The sequence below is a fragment of the Chrysochloris asiatica genome, unplaced genomic scaffold (assembly GCF_000296735.1).
Source record: "Chrysochloris asiatica unplaced genomic scaffold, ChrAsi1.0 scaffold00319, whole genome shotgun sequence".
Taxonomy (NCBI): domain Eukaryota; kingdom Metazoa; phylum Chordata; class Mammalia; order Afrosoricida; family Chrysochloridae; genus Chrysochloris; species Chrysochloris asiatica.
In genome coordinates, this window is record NW_006408837.1 from 3050622 (window position 1) to 3061557 (window position 10936).

Sequence of the window (10936 nt, forward strand, 5' to 3'; positions counted from 1 at the left end):
CCACTCCCCACATACCACAGACCCTGTGGTCACATGGTTTTCAGGGCTACTCACACGCCATCTCCTCCCTATTCCTCAGCCCACCCTCCCACCTGGAGCCCCCTCCTAGCTAGGGGTGGAGTGGGGTGGAGCAGAAGGTGGGGGGGGGGAGGAGAGGAGGGAAATCCCACCTCCTTCCTGTCCTACCTGCTAGCCTTTGCCAGACCCCCCCTCTTCCCCACACCAGGGCTCCCACTCAAACAGGCCCAAACCTTGAATGCCCTCACCCTAGGGAAGGCTGGCCCTTCCTGGGACCACTCTGGTGCTGGCTGACCCCTCTCCAGTGCTGCCTCACCTGGGTCTGCAGAGCGGTGGGTGAGTCCACCCGCATCCACTGACAGAGACGGGAGTGGGCCGTTCCCTCCCTCTCTAGGCTTCTTTCCCCAGGGTGGGGACAAGCCACCTGGTACAATAGCGTTCCATCCCCTCCTGGTCTCTCTCAGACAACAAGCCCACCACCACCACACACAGCACTTCTCCCAGGACCCCATGTTGGGCAGAGGGCTCAGGAGCTGCTCCACCCTCCCCCATTTTATAGCAGGCCCCCAGAGCCAGAACTGGGGGGCCTGCCCCCAAGCTGTGGTTCTCCCTGTACCCCTAGGTAGAGGGAGGCACCTCAGACCTGGCCACCACCTCTGTGGCTGAGAACCAGGTCTGGATCTCCGGAGCTCTGAACTGGATTGGACCCTCGTGTAGGAAGAGGGACCAAGGACAGCTATTTCACATACCCCTGCACCCCACAGCCTCTCCCTTGAGGTGCTCCTTTGGTGTCCCAAGCCTAAGGCTGCCTGCATTAGGGGTGAGGCCCCCTCCTGTCCCCCAAAACTGCTGCGGCAACCTGCCCTCCTGGCTGGGGGGCATTTGTTGGGAGAAGAATTTATTGGGGGACAGCAGGGACAAGATTCACATACAGGATGGGGTACAAGGTGCTGCCAGAGGCAGAGATCCTCACCCCAAACTAGATGGATTTGCAGGGAAAGGATGAGCTGACCACACCCCTCTACCCAGAGACGGTGAGGAATGACCAGGCCACACAGCCCAGCCTGGTAGAGCCTTTGGGAGCCCCAACACCAGACCAGCCACCTGTGTGTGCCTAGACGTTTCAGACCACAAAGAGCCAGAGCAACAGACGTCACCCCCACTTTACCGAGGGACACCCCATCTTTCGTCCTCAAGGCCAGGCCCCCAGAACATGCTTACCCAGCCTACCAAGGGAGCCAGACCCTCCCCCACTCCTCCAGAAAGGGAAGGAGAGGAAGCTGTGGGTTAGCTTAGCAGGAGGGATGTTTTTCAAACAACAGGATGAAGGAAAGTTCCCAGCATGCTCCTCTAGAGCTGAGCCCAGACACAGTTGTCTGTTCAACCCTGTCCACCACTCAGGAGGCCCAGCCAGGCTTCCCGTTCCTTTTCCACCTCTGATGCTGTAAGACAGGCACTGGACAGCTCACCGCAAGATCGGCGGTTCAAACTCATCAGCTGCTCCTTAGAAACAATATACAGCTGTGATCGCTATGAGTCAGAACTGAATCAACAACACTTAACAACAACAACAACAACCAGAGGCCAAAGGAGGCCTGCTAGCATAATGGGTACTGAAAACCACAAGGTCAGCAGTTTGAATCTACCAGCCGCTGTCAGGGAGAAAGATGAGACTTTTGCTCTCATAAAGATTTATAACCTCGGAAACCCCATAACAGGGTTGCTATAATTGACTCAACAGCGCAGAGCTACGATCACCACAACCCAGTGGCCAAGCGTTGGATTTCTAACCGCAAGACCAGCAGTTCAAACCCATCAGCCATTCATTCCTCAGGGAAAAAAACAAAAAACCCGAGGCTGTCTGTTTCTGTAAAGGTGACAGTTTTGAAAACTCTATGGGGCAGTTCTGAATTGGAGGGTCGTTGTGAATTGGAATCAACTGGATGGCAGTGGTTTGGGTCTGGGGTCCCAAAGGCATCACTTTGCTAGGACCTGCCTCTGATGGAATGCAGCTCCCTGGAACCCAAAACAGGTCTCTCTATGACAGGTGGTTCTGGGGAGCCAGGTTGACCCCCAATCTTTGTGTCAACACATCTCCAGAAAGGAATCACCACAGAGAAAGGGACAGTGTCCATCCTGAGCGGGGCCCATGGCCACTTTGACTTCCCTTCTGTTGCAGACCACCACGTCCCTGCTGAATGTGGCTGGCAGTGGGGGCTGGCGAGGGCTGTGGCAGAGTCGGTGATGGAAATGACAGCGTTTCATGTCATTTCATGTCAACACACAAACTGCTATCATCTCAGGGTGGAGGTCAGGCCAGTCCTTTCCAGATGACGGAGCGCTTCTCGCTGAACCAAAAGTTAAACAATGATGCTGAGCCATCAGCCAGCTTCAAAGACAGTCACCGATGGAAGCAGGCTGAGGCTGTGTGGAGCCCTTCAGTGCCCATGGGGGCACTGACTACCCTCTATGGGGGGAGGCAGATAGGTAATCAGGCACGGTGACCAACAATCATTGGGCTGGGGACTCAAGGAAGCATTCAGCTGGAGACAGGAGTCCCTAAACACCATAGGGGACAGACACTGCCTTTGACACAGAGGGCTCCTGAGGGCAAGAAAGTGGCCATGGACCCCACGACAGCATTGTGACCTCCTCCACCAGGTCCCACCCTTGGCCAACAACCCATCCACTCCCTGAGGCCTGGTGCACCTATGTGGGAAGAGCAAGAACGCAGGTCAGCATCTTTCTGAAGGTGACCAGCCCCTGCCCCAGAGGTGGTGTTGTTGTTAAGTGCCATTGAGTTGGTTCTGACTCACAGCAACCCTGTACAGAGTTTCTGAGGTTGAGTTTGAACAGTCAACCTTGTTGTTTACAGTCCAGTGTTGATCCTACAACAGCACATTAGGTGTCTAAAGGTAGGGGATGGCAAAGGGTCACACTCTCAGGGCTCCAAAGCGGACCATGAATGCAGTCCCAGACTCTTCAGGTTGTGGAGAAAAGTTAAGTTCTTCCACCCGTTGCGTTCCAGGTTCCTAGCAGGTCCCTCTTCTTGCCTTGACTGGGGGTCCCCAGCAGTGAGGGAGGGCCGAGAGTAGTGGAGGGAACAGATATGGGGACAGTTGACTCTAATGCCTTGGCCGCTGAAAGAACTTCCACCAATAGAGCTGACTCTCCTCCTGGTCCAGAGAGGGCAAGTCCACCCCAGGTTACAGTGAGGGTGGGAACATCCATGTGCTAGGGTAGTTTTCATCCCATTTCACAGGGAGGAGGCTGGAGCCTGGAGAGCACGTGGGCTACCTCGACGACCTGGAGGTGGCTCCTGTCTGGTCCCAGGAGAAGAGAAGGAACCTCCTTTGGGAAGGTTCTAGAAAGCCTGTGGAGACACCCACCCTTGCCCCTGTATGTACTTTGCCATCCTGGTGGACACGCCAGCCCTGGATGTGGCCCCCACTTCCCTCCGTGGGCTCTGGCAGGCGGACACCCTGTACCCCACTAGCAGCCAGGAACAGTGAACTTGGCGGTGGGCCACCTGCCCCAGGCTCTGCTGGCATACAGTGAGCACAATCCACAAGCAAGCAGAGAGCATTTCCTGGAATCAGAGCCCGGGGTGGGGCGGGGGTACACTGTGTGCCGTGTGAACCCCTTGGGCCTACCAGACTTCCCTGGATACTATCCCAGCTGGGAGCGATCAAGTATGACTGTGGCCAGCCTGTGCGGACCTTGGCCACTTATGAGAGAGGCACGTGGGGTGAGCAGAGACAAATTGTGGCGCTGGAAACTCCAAAGTCCCAGTGTTAGAAGAGGGAACGCGAGAGGGTGTCCAGGGTACCTTCATCCCCTCCTAGGAGCCCCTTCCCTGCATCCCCATCTGATTTACATCTTCACCTTCTCCCAAGCCCATGGGAGCCCAGGTGTACTTGAATTATCCATTGCTGGAGTTCAGTGTAGAGCCTTCTATGGCCTTGTTTTACAGACAGGGCAACTGGGGGCAGGAGGCCTCATTCACTAACGAAGCTCAGGTCCTGAAAGGCAGCTCCATTAACCTAGTCTCTTCTTGTCTCTCCTGCACCGCCATACACAAACCACGGGGGAAGTAAGGGGGCTCTAGTGCCCCAGGGAGGCAGGGCCTGTCTGCCTGCAGCCCAAAGAGCCCAGAATGGTTCCTGCGTGGTTCCATGGGATCCTGATGATACCATGGAACCATCAGCCCATGTACAGTTGAGGAAGTGGGATACCTCTGGCCCAAGATCATACCGTTGGCTCACTGAATTAGAAGCCAGGGCTCCCCTCTGAAGCCAAGCCTAGGTGGTTTTGTCCCTCTAGTTCCTCATCTGTAAGCATGCATTCGTGCATTTATGTGAGTGTGGATGGCGGGGGGGTAATGGCAGGGGCTGAATCAACACCCCATTTCCCTTTGTCCTTGGAACAGGAAGGACCAAGTCAGGCCTGGAGTCTGCCAGACTCTCTCTGCCTGGGGTTGGCCTCCTTGGTCAGCTATCTTTAACCCTGCAGGCCTGAGGGGCTCCCAGTCAGCTCCCAGTCTTGTCAAAGAACCTCATCATCAAATCCTGAACTGGGCCACTTCCCTGTCTGTCCTCTGTCCTGACCTCTCTGCGCAAGCAATGGGAGAGGGACAGAGTCACCCCACCCCCTGCAGCTCCATGCTGGGCTCTGCACAGCCAGGATTGAACATTAGACTCAGGTCCAGGGTCTAAAGGACACTGTGTGGGAGAGGGGATCCAGAATACTATGCCCAGAACCCTCCTCTGGCCTTGCAGAGCAGAGCCAAAGAGGACAGGAGACTCACCAAGGGTCACACTGAGTCAGTGCCCAGGTCAGACTTGAATTCAGGGGTCCTGATTGCCCCTCCAGGACTTGCTAATAACCCTCAGACCATGGTGAAAACCCTTTATAATCACAGCAACAGCATCACTATGTTGTTGTTGTTAAGTGCCGTCGAGTCGATTCCGACCCATAACGACCCTGTATAGGGTTTCCGAGGAGCAGCGGGTGAGCTTGAACCACCGACCTTGCAGTTCAAACAGCTTTGCAGTGTGGCGCATGAACCCAGCATCACTCTAGTGGGTACCATTTCTCCAGTATCAAGAGCATATGCATGTACTCCTGGCAGGCCAGGGGGGAGGGAGGACCCACACGCAGACCTCACCCCATGCCTGTCACCAAGAAGCTCAACACTGGTGGAGGAGTCAACAGATGCTCAGAGGGGTCGCGGCCCTCAGGGTTACTGAGCAGCCATGGGTTCACACAGGTCACAGATCCGGAGGAGCCCGGCTGTGAGCCTATTTTGCCCAGGCAGGAGGAAACACTGGGCCGCTGGGAGGTACTCCATCCACATGTGGGAGGGCCGTCCCCACCCCCAACTCTGCCTTCCACTCTGGGACCGCAGAATCATGGGGCTATCAGTCATTTACACCTAAGTGTGAATCAGCGGGCCCCCCACCCCCTTTACGTGAAACCGTGGAGGGAAGAAAAGTTTTGATTATCAGGAAGAATTGTCTGTCGGGTGGGGGCTTTGTCGCGGACTTCGGCGGTCTACACGCCCCCACGGACCAGGAGATACAGTAGCCACGCGCTGCAAGGTCTCTGGGGTCGACATGACGCTACCGCTCCCTCCTCAGCCCTTTGGGAGCAGACCCTCCCCCCTCGTGTCCACGTGCTGCCTTTGGTAGTGCCCGCTGGGTCCGATCAGACCCTGCTCCCGCCTGAAGGCACTGAGGCCCGGCATCCGATCCCGGCCCGCGTCTTACCGGCCGAGGCTCCGCTCCGGGCCGAGGACTCTTCGTGCGGCCCCGGCACCTGCTTCCTCGCCCGGAGCTCCTGTCCGTCGATTGTCGGGCGTTTGCAGCAGCCAGGTCCGTCCCGTCTGTCCGGCCTCTGCTGTCCAAAGCGCGCCCCACCCGTCAGCCCCGCCCCCATCCAACAGGCCCCGCCCTCCAAGACCGCCCACGTCTGAGAACCCCTTCAGTCCAACCCTTCCCTTCAGCCCGGCCCCGCCTCCCAGGCCTCGCCTTTGCCTGGTCTTGCGCAGACTCCCTCGTTCCGCGGAGTATCTGGACCGGCTTGGAGTGTTCTCCAGGGTCCAAATCCTGACATGTCTCCACTCGCACTGCCCCCCCCCCCGACCCAAAGGCCTCTCCACTAGCTCCGGGCACACAGTAGGTGCTCAGTACAGACAGATGAGGGGATGAATAAACAAGTAGTGTGTTGGGTGGGCTCTGTGACCCAACCACCCTCCACTGCGCATGCCATCCTAAGGTCCCAGCTGGAGAAGGCGCTGCCCTCCCACCCAGTACTCGATGCCCCCTATGGGTGAGTCCGGTTGAGGCATCTTCTCCTCCAAGGACGTCTTCCTGGAACCGCCTGGAACCTTGCCCCTAATTTCAAAACAGCCTTCCTGGCACTCTTAGCTTCGAATTTCTCATCCTTGGACTACGCTCCAGACCCCATGGCCCAGGAGTCCCGCTGCAGGGCAGTGGGTTCTTCAGACCCCAGGTCCTTCCCTCTCTGTAGTGTCCACAGCCCCCAGGCTTCTAGAGGGGTAAGAGGAGAGACAAGTCCAGCTTTAGATCCCATAGCCTTGCTTACCAGGCAGGACTTGGGGGAGGAGAGCAGCTTCCTGGGAAAAGATGGCTTCCAAAGGGAATCCTAAAGGCCAGGTGGGTAGTGGAAGGGGTAAAGGGGCTCTCAGGAGGGACCAGAGACGTCAGCAGGCCTTGGGTCATGAGGAGGAGAGACAGTTCGTCAGCTGTGAGGAGGGAAGGCTGACCCTTGACCCTAGAGACCAGAATGCTGTGAGTATCAGCTTGCTTCTGAGACCCCCCTCCAGACAAAGAAAGATAAAGGTGGGGGTGAGAGTAGGAGAGGCTAGATGACTTGGTGGCTAGGCTCTGAGACTGGGCATGGGAGAGAGGCCAGGACCAAAGTGGCAAAAGTATCGGGAGACCCCGAGCCTGTGTCCCATAGATACTCTCCAGGCCTAGAACTGATTCACATCCATGGCTCAACTTTCAGCCAAAAAAACCCCCCAAATCCCACTACCAAGTGGTTCCAACTCATATGACCCTATAGAACAGAACAGAACTCACTCCTTGAGATTTCTAAGATTATAAATCTTTACGGACGCCAACTGTTTCATTTTCTCCCAAGGAGCAGCTGTTGTGTTTGAACCTCCAACCTTGTGATTAGCAGCCCAAATCTACCATCACCAGGGTTTCTTAGACAGGCCTATGAGGGACGCAATAACACTAGGCAGGTATCACTCTTTAGAAGATCAACCCTCTGAGATCAAAAGGGCAGCATGTGTGGCCAGAGAGAAACTCGGAAGGCAGGATGGGGCAGGGGAGAAGGAAGAGTGTTGAAGTAACACAGGCAGGCAGTGGGCAGAGTGTGGTTATAGCGTGGGAACTCCAGTCAGGGTCATGATCCAACCTGTGCATGAATTGTCAAATGGAAAACCAGTTTACTGTAACACATTTTCACTCAAATCACAATAAAAAGTTTAAAAAAAAAATGTAGGGGGAGGAACTGACCAGAGGCTATTGGGTGTCAGTTTCCCCATTTGTAAAAGTAATCCCTGTAGGACAGAACAGAACTGCCCCAGTGGGGTTTTCAAAGTGGATAGAATGCGCTGCAAACCTTAAGGTCAGCAGTCAGAAACTACCAGCTGTTCCACTGGAGAGAGATGAGGCTTTCTACTCCCGTAAAGATTTACAACCTTGGAAACCCTGTACAGGGTCTCTATGGGTCGGAATCAATTCGACAGTACTTAACAACAACATAGTTGTGTACAGGAATTCTGGTAGGATAGTGGTTGGTTACAAGTCAGGCTGCTAACCTCAAGGTCAGCAGTTCGAAACTACCAGCAGTTCCACAGGAGAAAGATGAGGCTTTCTGCTCCCATGAAGATTTACAGTCTCAGAAACCCTGTACAGGGTCGCTATGAGTCAGAACCGACGCCACAGCACATCACCACCACATGTCTTTAGAGGAGTGGACTGCCAAAGTTCTCCCTGCGGGGGTAGTGAATTCATTGTGCTGATTTTGGTTTGCAGACGAGCACTTCAACCACTGTGACACCAGGCCTCCTTTGTTGTAAAACAAGGTGGGTCCATTTGCTGAGGAGACGGTGGGAGGAGTTTGGGGCGGAGGGGAGCAAGCAGAGGCCCCATCCCTTGTTCTCTGTGGTCCTCCAACTCATCCTTCCTGGACCAGGGCCAGTGACTCAATCTGCTGCCCACACCTGGTTTTCAGGAATGGACCCAACAAGGAAGCAGGCGGGCAGGTTAGCTGCTCATCTCTGGGGTATCTGTCTTCTCTGGCCTGATGCCTTGTCTGGGCCCTGCACACCCCACTTAAAGCTGGTCCCTGGCATCTCTGCTGGATTCTGGGATTCTGCCACCAGCACCGTCTCACCCTCTCATGGGTGCTACCCTTAGGCCAGGTGCTGGACTGCCTGCCCCCCCAATCCTGCCTCTCCCAACCCAGGGAAGTAGCAGACCCAGGCTCTTTTGAGGTGCGTGGTGTTGTAGCTCCTAACCAGCGCCAACACCTCAGGACTGAACAGGCCTTCCCATTTGATGTCCACTTCATGTCTCACAGCATGACCAAGTGCCCATACCATGGCTCTGTTGTTGTTACATGCCTTGGAGCCAGTTCTGACTCACAGCGACTCTGTATACTGTTTCCAAGGAACGTCGGGTGGGTTTGAATCACCGACCTTTAGTTTTGTAGTTCAGTTGTTTTTGTTAGGTGCCATCGAGCAGTGCAGTGTCTACCCCAAAATGAGGCTCTAGTGAGGGTCTGCGGGGGAATGGAGAGTGGAGAGATCAGAGGAAAGCCAGTCTAAGTCTAAGGCACCATCCAAGCAGAGTGCACGGGGCTGGGTTCAGATGCCAAGCCCTAAAGTGAGAGGCAGGGAGTGGCTAGGAGGAAGTTTTGTCGTTAGAGCCTCTGTGGCAAGTCTGGACGGAGCATGAGTCTCTAGGGAATGATCACCCAGGAACGCAAATCAGACAGCTAGCCCTGAACAGGTGGGGAGAGTGTGGGCAGGGCCTGAGTCACACCTGGAGCAGAGCCCGCCTCTTCCTGGGGAGCAGCCTGCCTCTCTCTCACCTAACCTGTCTCCCAGCCCTCAACAGTCGAAACCTGGTTCCAGGTTGAGCCAGAAGGAGCCAGCACCTAGGCTCCTGTGTGGATGAGGAGAGCCTCATCTGCTGGGGAGGGGAACAGAGCAGGTCTAGTCCTGCAGGTGACCAGAGACCAGGTGCAAAATGCCACTGGCAGAAGAGAGGAATAACTGTTTCTTCAGAACTCATCCACCTTCAAGGCACACGGTGCCAGACACCTGTACCACACTCACAGTCTCGGGATATGGCCAGAGAGCAGAGGCCCTGGATCCCTACAGCCTCCATCCTGAGAGGTAGTCATGGCTGCCCATTTGGTGGACAGCAATAGGGTCAAACGTTAACAATTGTGAGGATGGCACAGGACTGACCGGTGTTTGGTTCTCTTGTGCATAGCGTCTCAAGGAATCAGCTGACTCTATGGTCCCACAACATCCGGATTATTGTTGACTTCTGTCAAGTCGTTTCTGACCCATAGGGACCCAAGGAGCAGTAGTGAGCTTTCACCGCCAACCTTGTGGTTCAAACCAACTTTACAGTCCAGTGCATTAACCCACAGCGCCGCTCAGAACATCTGAGGGGAACAGAAAATGAGGGCTGGCAGGAAGAAGAGGGCACTTTCAGGAATACCTGTGTGATCCCTAAATCACACCCATAGTCAGAACTTTAAACTCTGTGGTATTTTTTTCCTAAGAAGGACATTCATACACCTATGTGAATATGTGGTATGGCACTGTAGGATAAGTACATGGTCCCCGTTTCAAACCCCCCAGCTGCTCCTTGGAAACCCAATACAGGGTTGCTATGAGTCAGAACCGATTCGATGGCACTTAACAACCAACAAAGGCATATACTGCATAAACAGTTAATACGCACACAGTAAAACGGAATCTGAGGAAGAATTGATGCATTTGAATTATGGTGTTGGTGAAAATATGAATTATACCTTGGACTACCAGGAGAATAGACAAATCTGTCCTGGAAGAAGTACAGCCAAAATGTTTCTTAAAAGCTATGATGGTGAGGTTTTGTTTCATGCACTTTGGACCTGCTATGTGGAGAAAGGCATGCTTAATAAAGTGAGGGTCAGCAAAAGAAAGGAAGTCTCTATGGGAGACTGACTGGCACAGAGGTAGTAAAAATGGGCTTGAAAGTAGCCAATGACTGTGAGGATGGCAGTATTTCCTTTTGTGGTACCCCGGGTTGTTGCTGTGAGTCAGAACCAACTCAATGGCCCCTAACAACAACAAAGTGAATCTTAAGTGTGCAGCTAATAAATGTTGAACCTCACTGTGGCCATTACTCAGGGAATAATGCAGACTTTTACTATTGCTCAGAACATTCTCTGTCCCCAGTGAACAGCACTGATTGCTCTTTTCCCGGGAATTCTGAATTCTAACACTGTGGATGAAATCTGCACAGTCTTAAATTTATACACAAAGAGTCATGCAGTTCATGCTTTTTGTGTTTGGCTCATATAGTGTGTCAACAGTGTGCTTCATTTTATTGTTGTTGTTAAGTGCCATGGTAGTCTATTGTTGTTGTTAGGTGTCTTCAAGTCAGTACCGACTCATAGCGACCCTATGCACAACAGAATGAAACACTGCCCAGTCCTGGGCCAACCTCACAATCGTTACTATGCCTGAACCCATTGATGCTGCTACTGTGCCAATCCAGCTCATTGGGGGTCTTCCTCTTATTCTCTGACCCTCCACTTTACCTAACATGATGTCCTTCTCCAGGGACTGGTCCCTCCTGACAATATGTCCAAAGTA